The sequence below is a fragment of the Thalassophryne amazonica genome, chromosome 16, assembly GCF_902500255.1.
Source record: "Thalassophryne amazonica chromosome 16, fThaAma1.1, whole genome shotgun sequence".
Taxonomy (NCBI): Eukaryota; Metazoa; Chordata; class Actinopteri; order Batrachoidiformes; family Batrachoididae; genus Thalassophryne; species Thalassophryne amazonica.
The window spans coordinates 25448402-25466104 of NC_047118.1; positions in this window are offsets into that span (position 1 = coordinate 25448402).

Sequence of the window (17703 nt, forward strand, 5' to 3'; positions counted from 1 at the left end):
TTAATCAAGCACCTTTTCCTTTTTAACCCTGGAAATACATAAATATGTTGGAATGCACATTTGATAATCTTTTTAAAGTAAAATGTTTGAATATCTTCATTATTTTGTGGCTTTTTCTAAGAACTAACCAGTCACTGATTTTGTTCTTTGGCTTGGATAGAGACTGAGGACTCTTGGTTCTCTCCAGGTGTTCTCTAATCAGCACACACCAAAATACAAGAGCAATCAGAGATTTCTGACATCCACCAATCTGGATCCGGATCATTTCCAAAATTCAGTGGAGTCTTCTATGGCCTAATATCTATCTGTGGTGCAAATTTGGTGAGAATCCATTAAGTAATATTGAAATAATCCTTCAAAGCCTATATAAAGGGAAATCTTGATCCAGAATCCAGATTCGGATCACCTCCAAAATGTAATGGAGTCTTCCATGGCCAAATATCTATCTGTGGTGAAAATTTGGTGATAATCCGTGAAGCAGTTTTGAAGTAATCCTTCAAAGCCTATATAAAGTGAATCTTGATCCAGAATCCGGATTTGGATCCAGATCACCTCCAAAATTTAATGGAGTCTTCCATGGCTTAATATCTATTTGTGGTGCAAATTTGGTGAGAATCCGTGAAGTAGTTTTAACGTAATCATTCAAAGCATATATAAAGTGAAATCTTGATCCAGAATCTGAATTCAGATCCAGATCACCTCCAAAATTTAATGGAGTCTTCCATGGTGTAATATATATCTGTGGTGCAAATTTGGTGAGAATCCATGAAGCAGTTTTGAAGTAATCCTTCAAAGCCTAGTGGGGTAAAAAAGTATTTCGTCAACCCCTGATTGTGCAAGTTCCCCTACTTAGAAAGATGAGAGAGGTCTGTAATTTTCAACATAGGTACACTTCAACTATGAGAGACAAAATGAGAAAAAAAATCCAGGAAATCAAATTGTAGGATTTTTAAATAATTTATTTGTAAATTATGGTGGAAAATAAGTATTTGGTCACCCACAAACAAGCAAGATTTCTGGCTGTCACAGACCTGTAACTTCTTCTTAAGAAGCTCTTCTGTCCTCCACTCGTTACCTGTATTACTGGCACCTGTTTGAACTTGTTATCAAGACACCTGCCCACAGCCTCAAACAGTCAGACTCCAAACTCAACCATGACCAAGACCTAAGAGCTGTCGAAGGACACCAGGAACAACGTTGTAGACCTGCACCAGGCTGGGAAGAGTGAGTCTACAATAGTCAAGCAGGTTGGTGTGAAAATGGTGTAAATCAACTGTGGGAGCAATTGTAAGAAGATGGAAGATATACAAGACCATTGATAATCTCCCTCGATCTGGGGCTCCATGCAAGATCTCATCCCGTGGGATCAAAATGATCATGAGAAAGGGGGACAAAAATCCCAGAACTACAGGGATGGACCTGATGAAGAATGCTGAGTTGCATTCCAAGAACACCACATCTACTGTGATGCATGAGGGTGGAAACATCATCCTTTGGGGCTGTTTTTCTGCAAAGGGGACAGGACGACTGATCCATGTTAAGGGAAGAATGAACGTGGCCATGTATCATGAGATTTTAAGCCAAAACCTCCTTCCATCAGTAGAAGCACTGAAGATGCAACGTGGCTGAGTCTTCCAGCATGACAATGATTCCAAACACACCGCTCAGGCAATGAAGGAGTGGCTCCGTAAAAAGCATTTCAAGGTTCTGGAGTGGCCAAGCCAGTCTCCAGATGACAACCCCACAGAAAATTTGTTGAGTGGCTTGAAAGTCCATGTTGCCCAGTGACAGCCCCAAAACATCACTGCTCTAGAGGAGATCTGCATGGAGGAATGGACCAAAATACCAGCTACAGTGTGTGCAAACCTGGTGAAGACTTACAGGAAACGTTTGACCTCTGTCATTGCCAACAAAGATTATGTTAGAAAGTATTAAGTTGAACTTTTGTTATTGACCAAATACTTATTTTCCACCATAATTTACAAATAAATTCTTTAAAAATTCTACAGTGTGATATTCTGGATTTTTTTTTTTCATTTTGTCTCTCATAGTTGAAGTGTACCTATGTTGTAAATTACAGACCTCTCTCATCTTTCTAAGTAGGGGAACTTGCATAATCAGGGACTGACTAAATACACTCAACAAAAATATAAACGCAACACTTTTGGTTTTGCTCCCATTTTGTATGAGATGAACTCAAAGATCTAAAACTTTTTCCACATACACAATATCACCATTTCCCTCAAATATTGTTCACAAACCAGTCTAAATCTGTGATAGTGACCACTTCTCCTTTGCTAAGATAATCCTTCCCACGTCACAGGTGTGCCATACCAAGATGCTGATTAGACACCATGATTAGTGCACAGGTGTGCCTTAGACTGCCCACAATAAAAGGCCACTCTGAAAGCTGCAGTTTTATCACACAGCACAATGCCACAGATGTCGCAAGATTTGAGGGAGCGTGCAATTGGCATGCTGACAGCAGGAATGTCAACCAGAGCTGTTGCTTGTGTATTGAATGTTCATTTCTCTACCATAAGCCATCTCCAAAGGCGTTTCAGAGAATTTGGCAGTACATCCAACCAGCCTCACAACCGCAGACCACGTGTAACCACACCAGCCCAGGACCTCCACATCCAGCATGTTCATCTCCAAGATCGTCTGAGACCAGCCACTCGGACAGCTGCTGAAACAATCGGTTTGCATAACCAAAGAATTTCTGCACAAACTGTCAGAAACCGTCTCAGGGAAGCTCATCTGCATGCTCGTCGTCCTCATCGGGGTCTCGACCTGACTCCAGTTCGTCGTCGTAACCGACTTGAGTGGGCAAATGCTCACATTCGCTGGTGTTTGGCACGTTGGAGAGGTGTTCTCTTCACGGATGATGTGAAGGAGATGTGTTGCACTGCATGAGGCATATGGTGGTCACACCAGATACTGACTGGTATCCCCCCCCCCCAATAAAACAAAACTGCACCTTTCAGAGTGGCCTTTTATTGTGGGCAGTCTAAGGCACACCTGTGCACTAATCATGGTGTCTAATCAGCATCTTCGTATGGCACACCTGTGAGGTGGGATGGATTATCTCAGCAAAGGAGAAGTGCTCACTATCACAGATTTCGACTGGTTTGTGAACAATATTTGAGGGAAATGGTGATATTGTGTATGTGGAAAAAGTTTTAGATCTTTGAGTTCATCTCATACAAAATGGGAGCAAAACCAAAAGTGTTGCGTTTATATTTTTGTTGAGTATACTTTTTTAACCTCACTGTATATAAAGTGAATCTTGATCCAGAATCCGGATCACCTCCAAAATTTAATGGGTTCTTCTATGGCCTAATATCTATCTGTGGTGAAAATTTCATCAAAATCAGTTCAGTAATTTTGACGTAATCTTGCTAACAGACAGACAAGTAAACACCAATGATTTTATTACTCCAAAAGTGGACATAATGAGAAGAGCTGATCTGAAAAATATGTTTGTACTTTGTAAATGTTCAAGAAATTATTAAAGGGTACAAGCATCCTGCACACCCTGGAACCAAAGCTGTCCCAGGCTGGGGCCACTGAGGACCAAACAGTTCCCAGTGACCCAAAACAATCCATTTTATAATCCACCAAAGATTCAAATCAGTGTCTGTATTTGGTCTGTAAGACAGTTATGATTAAACCATCAGACAATTGGACAGGGTGCATGAGAAGAGATTGTTTGGGGCGGGGCCAACCCAGCCTGCAGGCAATATAGGTAATTGCTAAGGGCACCGTCCATCCAGGGGTGCCGCAATTCTTATACTAAAATGAGTTAATACTATTTATATTTTAATATAAAATAAATATAAGACCGTATTGATTTAACTGCATAGCAAACCCTATTACACAATAATGATGATCATAGTTTCCTTGTTGCCCCCTCCCCCCCAAACTGTCTGATGAGCCCTTCCGGGTCATTACATCATTGCAGCATAACAACAATGTCAAAACAACCCGAACTGTCTGGTGTCGGGTAATCATTTATGTGATTTAACAACCCAGTCTCACGGCAGTTTGTGGCGGCATTACAAAAAGTACATTAATCTATGGGTTTGTGACAGGGGCATGAAAATGGGGCACTTTTCATAATGGGGGCATGAAATGTGGGGTTGAAGGGGGGCGTCGGGGGGTTATGGTTAGGGTTAGGTCAGGGTAGACACTTACGCTATGGTTATGGTTAGAGTTCAGAGAAGGGAAAGATTATAAATATCCATCCATCCATCCATCCATCCATCCATCCATCCATCCATCCATCCATCCATCCATCCATCCATCCATCCATCCATCCATCCATCCATCCATCCATCCATCCATCCATCCATCCATTTTCTTCCGCTTTATCCGGAGTCGGGTCGCGGGGGCAGCAGCTCAAGCAAAGCCGCCCAGACCTCCCGATCCAGATTATAAATAGCAAAATAAAAAACCGTGTCATGAAAATGGGGTGCTTTTCGTGACCAAAAACGTGAGACTGGGCTGGATTTAAGAACAGTGTCAAAATGGCTCAAACTGTCTGGTGCCCAGTGGAGGAAAAAACGAAAAGTGTAAAGAAGAGGAGGAAAATTGGGCCCAAGAGAGAAGTACAGTAAAAATAATATTAAAGGATTATTAACCGAGTATGAGATCTGTACGGGGAAATATCAGAGGTCACAGAGGTCTGATATCCCCATACAGACTGATCAAATGAGGTTAATAATTTGTTTATTATATGGCTATTATATACCTAAACAAGCAAAGTTACAGTATTACTCGAATATGCTGCTGACGGTGTTGGCCTCATTCACTTTCTTCACCTCCATGAAGAACTTGCTAATAGATGGTTCGGTCATTAGCTGGTAAACTTTCAATCTGTGTTTTGAGTCAATGCTGTTTAGATATTTCTGCAGTACGTTTATATCCGACTTCATTTTTCTAATCGTGTTTTTAGCTTCCTGGTTTGTAACGAAAATACGCATTACGAACTGACTGTCATGGAAATCAGTTCGGATATGGGAAAATATCCGAATGGTAATCATCCAATCAGAGTGCACGTAGCGTTGCAGCCATATAATAAGATGAATTATTTTTGCATCTGTTGCATTGCAAAGTAGCTAGCAGTGTTAATGAGTTTCTTCCATGGTTTGCTAATTCCTAAGGCGTTTTGGGGTGAGGTTCGCCTAAAGTGAACTACCCAAAATAAACTGTTTCATTGGGGTGGGAATAGTTGGTAGAGGCTTTGAGTGGATAGAATTTCTTCTGGGTTGTCTGGGTGTCTTTGTTATGTGCTGACACGGGTCAGAGAACCGAACCAGCATCTGACAATGGCCCAGCGCTAAATAACCAGAAAGCGGTTTCAAGAAACAAATTTATTCCCCCTCATGTGCAATAATTCGTGTACAACATAAATAGTCAGCTGTCTTGGCAAGGTGAAGGACGGCGCACTCTCCAGCGCCAAAATGGATCAAAGCCCAGCACTTCTGGACTCAGATTCACCGCCGAACACCCCCCAGGTGGATACGACAAACTGACTCTGTAAAGGACGGAAAAGGTGAGGTAAGTTAACAGAGCTACAACAAATATCCTTCAGAGGCACACACTATCAGCAACACATTCAGGTCTGAATTTAAGCCTTATGTAAATGAGCAGCTTCTCACAACAGGTGGAGGATCATCAATCCGTACGCCACGGCAGTGAGAAGCAAACTGCACAATTCTCATCAATGTTCAAATATACTGCGTAACAAAACACCAAATTACTATTAACGATTATTTAGACGATAATCACCTCTGATGTGTGCTGACAGCATGTGTCCCTCACCCATCCTCCTTCACAGGCACGATGTGTCAAACCCTGGCGCGGTCCTCAGCGTCTCACAACCGAACGTCACAAGGTCGAGTTCCCGGCAATTCTGCTTAAATCACTCATGGCTTAAATGCAGAACGCCATCTCATCATCTGCTTCAGCTGAACGTCTTTAAGTCTGCACGTGAACATCATCCACAGGTGCTGCAAGTTGTTAGGCCTGCACGTGAACATCCTCCACAGGTGCAGCCAATAGTTCTGATGAGGGTGAAGGACTCTTCCGCCAGCACCTTCTCCACAGAAAAAAACAGTTTGCATACCACCTGGAGAGCAAAGAAAAGAAAACAGCACCCAAATGTCCAGCCAAACCCCCAACACATAACAGTCTTGGTGGCTTTCCTCCTTTTTCTCCTTCTTGCACAGTCACTCAGTTTTTGAGAACTATTCCATGCAGATTTACCATAGAGTGTGATACTGTTTGTATTTCTTCATAACTGATGTAAATAAAGTCCAATACATAATCAGTGACTTGGAGATGTACATGTATACATGTACATCACCTGACTTGTCTGAAGAAAACTGGCAATAAAACTGATTATTTACAGGTGTTATACCATTACTTATGCAACCCATCATCTTGGCTTTTATATTTTTAGTTAATTTATATCAAGTTGAAGATATATTTGTAGTTGTTGTGTGGGCCGCCAGAAGAGGAGGTACTGCTGGCCCACCACCAGAGGGCGCCCTGCCTGAAGTGCGGGCTTCAGGCACGAGTGGGCGCTGCCGCCTTACAGGAACAGCCGAGGTGACAGCTGTCACTCATCAACTATGACAGCTGTCACCGATCATCTGCACTTCACCCTGGATAAAACCAGGATGACACCTCCACCACGTCGCCGAGATATCGACTTCTTTGAGAGGTAACTTTCTCTGCCTGCGTTGATTGATTCCAAGAGCTATTGTGTTGCAGCTGTCTACCCTTACCAAAAAGTAGTATATGCAAGTATATTTCAATTATACTTCTAGTTTACTTTTTATATACTTATCAGTACTATTTTTTGGTAAGGGTACTCAGAGGACCGGCGTGGGTCGCGACTGTTTCGTCCTACTTCCCACCAGATAAGTGGTACTCAGACGCTGCACGAGTGTGTGTTAGAGGTGGAGGTGGAATTCCCACCGTTATTGTTACGGGGTGTATACACACCCACACTTGACTGTCTTTGTTCTCCGCCAGCAGTACCAGATCCGACACGCTGAGACGGTGGCCACCTGGGGACTTCGGGACTTGGCGGCTCCAGTATCCTTCGGGTTCGGTGGCGGTGGAAATCGTGTGGTTCCGGTTCATCTCCAGGCGGACGTCTCCTATCGTCAAGCCTGCCCACACGACACCTTCATTCATTGACTTGTATCTATTCTATAATCTGCTGTGTGCGGTTGTGACATTCACAACAGTAAAGTGTTCACATTTAACTTCCTCTATTGTCCGTTCATTTACGCCCCCTGTTGTGGGTCCGTGTCACTACACTTTCCCAACAGTAGTTGTTACTTTGAGTTTAAGGAAAATTATTTTAGAAATTTTTATATTGAGATGCCTGATTTATTTTTTTATATTTGAAATGGAATAAACAAAATGTGTGAAATAGTGGCCCAAAACTTTTGGCGGTCACTGTATCACCTCTTTCCAGCACTGTACACTATAAAACCCAATGAGTTAGTTGAACTCAAACCATTTGAGGAAACCGATTGTCTTCAACCATTTTAGTTTGCTAACTTAAATGAAATCATTAAAAAAATTAATTGTTAAAGTTTTAGTACCTTAACAATTTATAATTAATTAAACTTACATAAATTTAGTTTGTTTTTCAATTAAAAAGTGACAAATACATTTTTGCCTAAAAGATTTGCATTGTATTTTGGATTAAATTTTTGGATGCATTCTTTGGTTTACTTGTTGACAGCAATCTGATATATATATACGAGGGCTGTCCATAAAGTATAGGTCCTTTTTATTTTTTTCAAAAACTATATGGATTTCACTCATATGTTTTTACGTCAGACATGCTTGAACCCTCGTGCGCATGCGTGAGTTTTTCCACGCCTGTCTGTGACGTCATTCGCCTGTGAGCACTCCTTGTGGGAGGAGTCGTCCAGCCCCTCGTCAGAATTCCTTTGTCTGAGAAGTTGCTGAGAGACTGGCGCTTTGTTTGATCAAAATTTTTTCTAAACCTGTGAGACACATCGAAGTGGACACGGTTCGAAAAATTAAGCTGGTTTTCAGTGAAAATTTTAACAGCTGATGAGAGATTTTGAGGTGATACTGTCGCTTTAAGGACTTCCCACGGTGCGAGACGTCGTGCAGCGCTCTCGGGCGCCGTCGTCAGCCTGTTTCAAGCTGAAAACCTTCACATTTCAGGCTGTATTGATCCAGGATGTCGTGAGAGAACAGAGAAGTTTCAGAAGAAGTCGGTTTCAGCATTTTATCTGGATATTCCACTGTTAAAGGAGATTTTTTTAATGAAAGACGTGCGGGCGGATTGCAGCGTCGGCTCGCAGCCGCCACGATGCTCCGTCACAGGAAAAACACCTCTGTTGGAAGCCTTAAGGACAAGTTGGAACATGTCCAGCTGTTAAACAATTTCTCATATACTCACTCCACTGAAAGCCATCAAAAGCCGCCTGGATTTTACAAATGGTTATCAACACGGAGGTGTTTTTCCTGTGCCGCCGCACCGCGCCGGCTGCGTCCCGACGCACGGACCCGTCCGCACGTCTTTCATTAAAAAAATCTCCTTTAACAGTGGAATATCTGGATAAAATGCTGAAACCGAAAAACTCGTCGAAAAACTCACGCATGCGCACGAGGGACCATTCCACAGGTAACCCAATAGTAAGCATGCTGCCGCTTTGGCTCATCCCTCCCAGATGTGGATTTCTTTAAAACCAGACAGATGCAGAAGCAAACACACAGCTTTTGTGCACATAGTTACAGTGACTGTGTGTGTATGTATGGAGATACACAATCACCTTGTGTTGCCAAGGTAATGCACTGCTGTCATATCATTCACATCTGGCAACATTTTATGTAACATTTAACAGGATGGATGAAGAAACAACTGTCCATAAATGTTGAGCAATGTCTCTCTCTTGTGGACCATTTCAGTAGTACAGACGCTGTGTATAATCTGCTTAATGACTGCAGACTGTTTGTAGCTGCCTCCCTGTTCAGTACCATCCCCCAAGGATCCAGTGTTCAAACTTTCTCTCGATACCCATTATGACCCATAGGGTGGCCTGAGGGTATATCTCCATGTTCCTCTTCCTTGCTTGTGTGTGAAGAGAGGGATCATTCCCCCATGCTTTAAGTATAGGACTGCTGTTTACTATAGAGCCCACTGGAAAACAGGATGTAACTGTTGATACATTACAACTTCGGCCTTGACTGCTATGGACAACAATCAATGACCCAGGACAGATACAATATCGCACAAGGAATACAATGAACCAAGAAGCCTTATAGACACTTTCCATGCTATGAGCAAGGTGAATCTCTTGATGAGGCTGCTACTTCACTTACACTGAAGTGATTTATTTGAAGTTTCATTGATACAACAAGAAACATGTGCATGTGCACTGTTTATTGTCTAGTTGGTGAACATTGTGAACTGTTCGCCACTAGTGTTGAACTAGAGATCTGTGATCAAACTTATTGTAGTAAAGTAAGTGGTAATATTTTGCATTAAAATAACTGAATTAACATCAAGTTTACTATAGTAAAGTAAAGCTCATTTCCAGTGAGTAGTCCTGGTCAGTACGGAATGATACAGCACTCTATTTGGTGCGTTTTCACATCCAGATTTAGAAACGGGTACCAAAATAACCGACCCATACCAAACCTTTTTTGTTGGCACCTTTCAGCTGGCATCCCAAAAGTATGGACTGGTTACAAAAGGGAGGCACTAATCTGCTGCTGTGCATTGACTGGCTCAACAGCTAAAGGAAAAGGTGCAGTCACCATGCCAGCGGTTCAGACTGTTGCAAATATTAAAACAATTCACACACGGAGTAAATATAAGTCAAAGTCAAAAGTCAAAGTGTCTTTATTAGTCTCCCTAAGGAGAAATTTGCCTAGGACAGAGGGGTCTACTGTACAACAACACATCTGACACATACCACCCATGCATCAAAAACAACCACATAATATATCAAAATTAAAATACAAATACATAGTCAACAAAAACCATATGAGCATCTTAGTGCAAATTCAGCAACACATGACCTTATACTATCTTCCCTGAGCTATCCGTTCATTTATGAGCTTCACTGACAATGGAATAAACAAATGTTTATATCAGTTATATTTACAAAGAGGAACTCTGTACCTCCTTCCTGAGTTAAGCAAAATATATACAGAGTGCAGTACATGAGAAGCATCTGATAAAATACTGTCTGCAAGTCTGAGAATTTGCTTGTTCAAACAACTCTTGGGGAGTTACAGGTACCACCATACCAATGATTTTGCCAGCTATTTTTGTCAGATTTAGTATTTGAGTTATTGATTTAACCATTAAATTATCAATCTTAATCTTACCTGTTGCAGCATTTCAGTCGGATTCATTATCCCACAGCCTGATGAAACTTAACCACATAAACGTTCCTTATTTTGGAAAACATTGTCTGAAAATACTTTAGTTCTTTGTCATGGCTGAAGAAATGCAGCATTATGAAAGAAGTCCCTCTGTGTTTGTCTGCTCCGGGTACGTTTCTCATCCCAAACCAGAGAACGCCAGTGCTTTGTCCCACAACAAGAAAATTAACTTATTTTAAAAGTTGAAAGAGTCACAGTGCCTCGTTCATTCAGGTAAGAGTTTACCATAGGCATCAGTCGACTCTTCAGCATTCTGCACAAGATGAAAATAAATCCCATGATCCACCAAGACAAAAATGAAATAATAAAAAAAATGTTAAATTACTGTTTGTCTTCACTGGGTGGGTGGGGGTGCACGACAGCGTACACACTCTCAATGACATGCATGTCAACATCTGCATGCTCCCCCTACCAAACAAGAGGGTGCTGCTGGCAGTGGAAACGCAAGCCAAGCCAGACCTAACCGTTCTGACTCGTACCATACCCTGCCGTACTGACTCGGACCACTCAGTGGAAATGAGGCTTAAGCAAGTGGTGATAAATCTGCATTGAAATACTGGTCAAACTAAGCTCATTTATCTCCCACTTAAAATGTCAGGTCAGAATTATTTTCCCTCATTTACATCTTCACATGGTGCACTTGTACTTATGAACTCACTATCATACAGTATAATGCATTGTTAATAATTCTAATATTAACAGAATATTCCAGTCATCTCCCTTTTAAGAGATTGGAGTACCATTATTTTCCATCATGCATATCTTCATATGGTGTGCAACCAGTGTGCGAAGTATTTTGGTGATTCCTAAATACATCTGCACAGTCAAAAATACAAAATGCATTTTTCTGTTGAAAAGACATTTAAATGTAAAAAAAAAAAAAAGAACACCAATTAAATACTTTGAATTAATGAAATAAATTCAATTATATGTTATATAATTTAATTATATGTCAAGAAAAAAAAAAAAAAAACTGGGCGGTGCGGGCCCTGCCTGCTTCGGCCTTCACCCACTTTACCTCAATTCGGATGACTGACTGCTTCAAGTTTAGTGCACATAAACAATGTCAAATGTATATGTGTTGTCTTTAATTCTGATCTGTGCCATTATTATGGTAAACAAGTAATAAGTGTGGATTAATTGCTGTATCTTGGAGTGTAATTGGAGTGTAAACGTAATTTCAATGTTGTTACACTCGTGTAATGACAATGACAAAAATCTCATCTCATCTGTTAACTGGTGCAACGATTCAACTAAATATTTACATCTTCACATGGTGGACAGTGCAATAACAGTAATGGTGTGTTAAAAGTACTGCCTACCTTCTACAAACAAATATTAAATCAGAAATACAGACTGAAATGCTTCATTTATATGTAATTCTTAGGTCATATGTATTCAAATATATTCAAACATAAGGTCAAAGTTTTGCAAAGCTGAAGTTCATCAGGATAATGTTTGTCTTGCTTTAAACTGTTTGACTGTTTGCATCATTTTTTTTTTATTTTGTAGGATTACTTAAAACATAATTTGTAATAAATGTGTCAGATTGATAAATGTTGACAAGCGGAACAACCTGTTACATGGTAGTACTGATTGGTACCCACATGAGGACAACTTTAAAAATACCAACTATGCTTTTGTTTGATGAAACCTCTCAGTCCCCCCCTCCCCCAGAGATAAGACTTTTGTTGAACCTATACCTGGAGGCAGGGGCAGATCCAGGATTTTATAATGGTGGTGGTGGTAGTGTGTTTTTATGTGTTGAATTTTTATGTGTCATTTCCTGGAATTTGGTGCATATTTCACCACAAAATGCAATCACAGAGAAAATATACTTTATATTCTGTGTTTTGTTCATTTGAACTTGTATTGTACAATCCTTAATGTGATTTTATGATGTTATGATGACAAGAAAACATTTGAACTGTCTGACTCAAGAGGTGAATTATGGTTTGGTATCTAGCTGGGTCACTTGTTGCTATATTTTGGGGAGGGAGACTGTGTTCAACAGGTAATCAAGGTAGGGTGCCAAATCTTTCTGTGAACATACTGTAACTGCTATTTTGCAATATTGAAACTTAATTTTCCACAGCATCAGTTATTTGTTAAGTAAACATGGTCTGTATCACACACGCACACACACACACACACACACACACACACACACACACACACACACACACACACACACACACACACACACACACACACACACACACACACACACACACACACCCCCAACCACCTTAAAGATGTTTTAATGATTCATGCTGCTGGATTCCACATGGCCCTCAGTTTGAGATGTGTTTGATGAGTGAGTGTCTCCTGCTTCCTCTCTCCATGCTGGACTGTTGCCACAGTGATGTGAAGAAAGCTGACACCTGTTTTTTTCCCCCCAGAACTTTATGATATTCATCGTGAAGAATCCATAAAAGAGGAAATCACCTCGTATTAAATGTAGATGGCAGAGTTGTACTTCCACAGTGTCAGCTGGATTTCTGCAGCACAGATGTTGGTGTGTGACAGAACAGATCAGTGATCAGGGCCGACAGCAAGCGGAAGCACTGGGTAACAGCCAGGTCCAAAAAAAAACACCCAAACCACAGAAGTGAAACATCTCACTGAGCAACGGAGCATCACTGACACCAGGTGTGAGGTCTGACACAAAGTGAAACACAGTGAGGGCTCAGATATCCCCAACACTTTACATAATATGTTCAAGCATGACTGATCACCAAGGCAAAATGATCAGAAAGATTCTTTTCATGACTTCTCATGACATTATAAAAAGTTTTATGTCTTAGTGAACAGATTGTAATGTGTCAAGTCGAAATTTGCATATTGGTGGAACATGGTCTGTTTAATCCAGGTGCTGGAGTGAAGACGACAGAAACACAGTTTAAAAATATCAAATGAAAGCAGGTAGATACACCATGAGCAATATATATTTATTATTTGAAAGTAAAATACATTTTAAATAGGCAAATGAGTGAAAACAGTGAAATTTGATTAAAAACAAACACTTTTGTGTTTATTTTGATTAAAACATTTATGCTAAGTTCAGAAAAGACAGTTATGTTAAGAACAAAGAGGAAAAAAAAAAGTTAACTTAAAGACAAACTGAAATATATCAAAAACAGGAAAAAAGAATTCAGCAGAAATCCAAAAAGTTTGTTGCTTTTCATTTGACCTGAAACGAGATTAAAGAAAACAGAGGGTCAGTAACAGTAAACTGAAACAGTTAAATTGATCATTTATATATTGATTTGACAATTGACTCTCTTTGTGTGTGTGTGGGTGTGTGTGTTCGTGCGCGCTGAAACCAAGCTCAAACTGAAACAGGTAAACTCATCATTTATATATTGATTTGACTTGAATTGGCTCTCTCTCTGTGTGTGTGTGTGTGTGTGTGTGTGTGTGTGTGTGTGTGTGTGTGTGTGTGTGTGTGTGTGTGTGTGTGTGTGTGTGTGTGTGTGTGTGGCACATCACGCAGAGCAGCCTGAGCCCACAGCCCCTCCTCTGTAGGAGGGGCTGAAACTGAAACAGTTATATATATTGATTTGACAATTGACTCTGTGAGTGCATGTGTGCATGCACACACACACACACACACACACACACACACACACACACACACACACACACACACACACACACACACACACACACATATATATATATATATATAACAGTAACTGCAGACCAGTCCAACAAACAGGGAGGAGTCTGATTAAAGGGCAGGGACAAGGAGTTAAGGAGCTGACAAGGAAACACACTAGGATGTAGGGACACAGGAACTAAAAAATAGCCACAAAATGCAGGAGTCAAAGTCTAGCAGTCAAAATAATTGAGCAACACAAGTGGGAACAGTGATAAACTTACACAGTGACAAGTAAAAAGGAAACGAGAGAAAGGTGTGGTGATTGTGGCAACACACACCTGTGAAGGAACATCAAGTGGCAGGGCCATGCCTACAAACACAGTGAAACAGAAACATCAAAGAAACCCAGAGTGAACATAACTCAAACTCTAAATATAATCCCCAAAAGCTGTGCATGAACAAATGGAAAACTCAAAATGACAGCAGAACTAAGAAATTGGCAAAGTCTAAAGCAAAGGTAAAGTGACCAAAATCAACAACATCTAACTAACAGGACATCGGATAGGGACAAGGGATTGAACACAACAGATCAGTTCAAAACAACAGGCTTTTTGTTTGTTTGTTTTGTTTTATCACTGCAATTGATTGTTCAAGTGAAATTTCTGGGAGGGTAGAACATACCCAGGAACCCACTGTACAGATCAGGCTGTGGACCCCTTTACAGTGAGCAAGAAGTTTATTCGATGGTAAATCATGTTTATTACAGACCAGAACAGTCTGCGTGTCCAATGTAATGAAGAGTTCCTTAAAGAGCAACACAGAATATGAATGACAATCTTTTCAATAAAACAACATGAGGATAAATCATGTTGAACGCAAAAAATCAGAAACACAAATGCAGAACAGAAACAGCAAACGTGTCCTTGAGACATCACACCAACTCAGGAGTCAAGATAAACAGCAAAAGTCAAAAGTCATGAGTCACTGGAACATGAGTAATACTGAGTGTGCATGAGGAGGAACTAGCTACAGTGTCCATAAGAAGTTAAGAAAAATTCTGAGGTTATAATATGTAGAAATGATCAAAAAATTAGAAGAGCTAACGCTGGGAATACTCAGGAACAATCAAACTAATGACCAACAGGCAAACTCAGAGGTCAAAATATAGAGAAAAGGTATGAACATGGAAGTAACTTGAACCCTAATCATATTCATGTTGGAACACATATAGAAGTGCTGGAAATAAAGTTGCTAGACACTGATTTAAAAAACACACTATGGAACACAGGGAACATGAGGAGGATGTGAGAGTGTGGGATGGGTCCACTGCGATCTGGCAAAGGACACATGAAAAGAAATGCCATTAAAAGACACTCATTCGCAACAGATGTGCTGAGACATGGGTGTTCAGAGGATCAATCACCAGAAGGAGTGACAGATGAGGAGTCTACAACAAAGATCAGCAATCATCAGGAAATAAATACTATTTTGATGGAGCATGAGGAAAAAATGCAAAAAGTGCAGAAAAAGATGAAAACGTGATTTCAAAAACAGAATGATGAGAGCACACCAAACAAAGTTAACTGAAGAGACATCAGAACATCACTCTGTGCTGTGGGACACACAGAGGAACATACACTGACATAGGGGAGGATGCAGGAGAGAAGGGCCATGCCTGCCACACACAGTGCACTGTGAGGAACTTAAAAACAAAGAGACACTAGTAGAGTGCTCTGAGGTGGGGAAACATAACCAGAAAATAAAGGTTCACTGCAAGGAGAAAACAACATTACACAGAGGGAAATAAAGTCATCAATTACCCATCAAAGAAACACAGAGCACCAGAATGCACTTTAGCATGTGTACATCCACACACACCAGTATGCACACATGCACGCAAACCAGTACACACACCAGCATTCATGCTGTGTAGAAATCCCACAACTAATTTGTCTCTGACATCATTGACTGAACCACCACAGCAGTATGTGGATAAAACTGTTTCTTCTTCATGTCACAAAGAAAAAAAAAAAAAACAGGGAAGCTCTCAGCTCTGGCTGAAACTTTATCATCATCATCTTCTTCTTCTTCATCTTATGGATGTTCTTAACAGTACTGGTGGCATCCTCCACCTCTGTGCAACGTCTTTCACTCCACGTTATTAAAATATGTATTTGTCACAGCCATGTCCGTCCTTTTTAAAAAAAACCATCATAACCTGCCTTTCCATATTTCTCTTTTTCACACCATCACCTTCTCGTGATCTTTGTTCACTTCTCTGATATCAAATCAAATCAAATCAATTTTATTTATATAGCGCCAAATCACAACAAACAGTCTCCGCAAGGCGCTTTATATTGTAAGGCAAAAGCCATACAATAATTGCAGAAAAACCCCAATGGTCAAAACGACCCCCTGTGAGCAAGCACTTGGCGACAGTGGGAAGGAAAACTCCCTTTTAACAGGAAGAAACCTCCAGCAGAACCAGGCTCAGGGAGGGGCAGTCTTCTGCTGGGAGTGGTTGGGGCTGAGGGGAGAGAATCAGGAAAAAGACATGCTGTGGAAGAGAGCAGAGATCAATCACCAATGATTAAAAGCAGAGTGGTGCATACAGAGCAAAAAGAGGTGAATAAAAAGAAACACTGGGTGCATTATGGGAAACCCCCCAGCAGTCTAAGTCTATAGCAGCATAACTAAGGGATGGTTCAGGGTCACCCGATCCAACCCTAACTATAAGCTTTTTCAAAAAGGAAAGTTTTAAGCTTAATCTTAAAAGTAGAGAGGGTGTCTGTCTCCCTAAACTGGTTCCGCAGGAGAGGAGCCTGAAAGCTGAAGGCTCTGCCTCCCATTCTACTCTTACAAACCCTAGGAACTACAAGTAAGCCTGCAGTCTGAGAGCGAAGCGCTCTATTGGGGTGATATGGTACTATGAGGTCCCTAAGATAAGATGGGACCTGATTATTCAAAACCTTATAAGTAAGAAGTGCCACTCATGCTGAGTGGCACTATGATTAACTCACTACCTTCAGTTTTTTGTTAACATGTCATTTATATTTTTAAAATATATATTTTTTTTTTTAGCAATTTGAAAGGTATTTGAAATATAGGTTTGAAAAAAAGTGGTGACTGATTTGAGGAAAGTGGATAAGGAACACTGAACACACACACACAGATTGCTTCTTATTGGTCACCGATCGGTTGGACCACATGATTGGTATCAATGTGAACCAAATGTATAAGTCAGAAACAAGGGAGTCTGTGTTAAAGTTGGAGGTTGATGGTTCAATCCCTGCCTTATATTTATTATAATGTGTCACTTATTCATAATGCAGGACACTGATACCTAAATAACTCTAATGTGTTGATTTGTGAATGTAGGTGACAGTGTGATATAAAAGAGTGTTAGCAAAAAACAGCTCAAACCGTTGACTATTTACAATGTTATTTACCCCAAATTAATGTAATTTTGATTCTGTCTTTAAAGAATAAACTCCAGTAAGACATTGTGTAAGTTATCTGAAATCCTTGTGTGCTGAGTGTCAGCTCTGACCATGTCAGAGCCTTTGGCTTTCAGTCTGAAGTTTCCGTTTGTTAGCTGAATGTGCAAGCACCTGTTGTGGTGGCAATCATTTCCTCTGTATTAC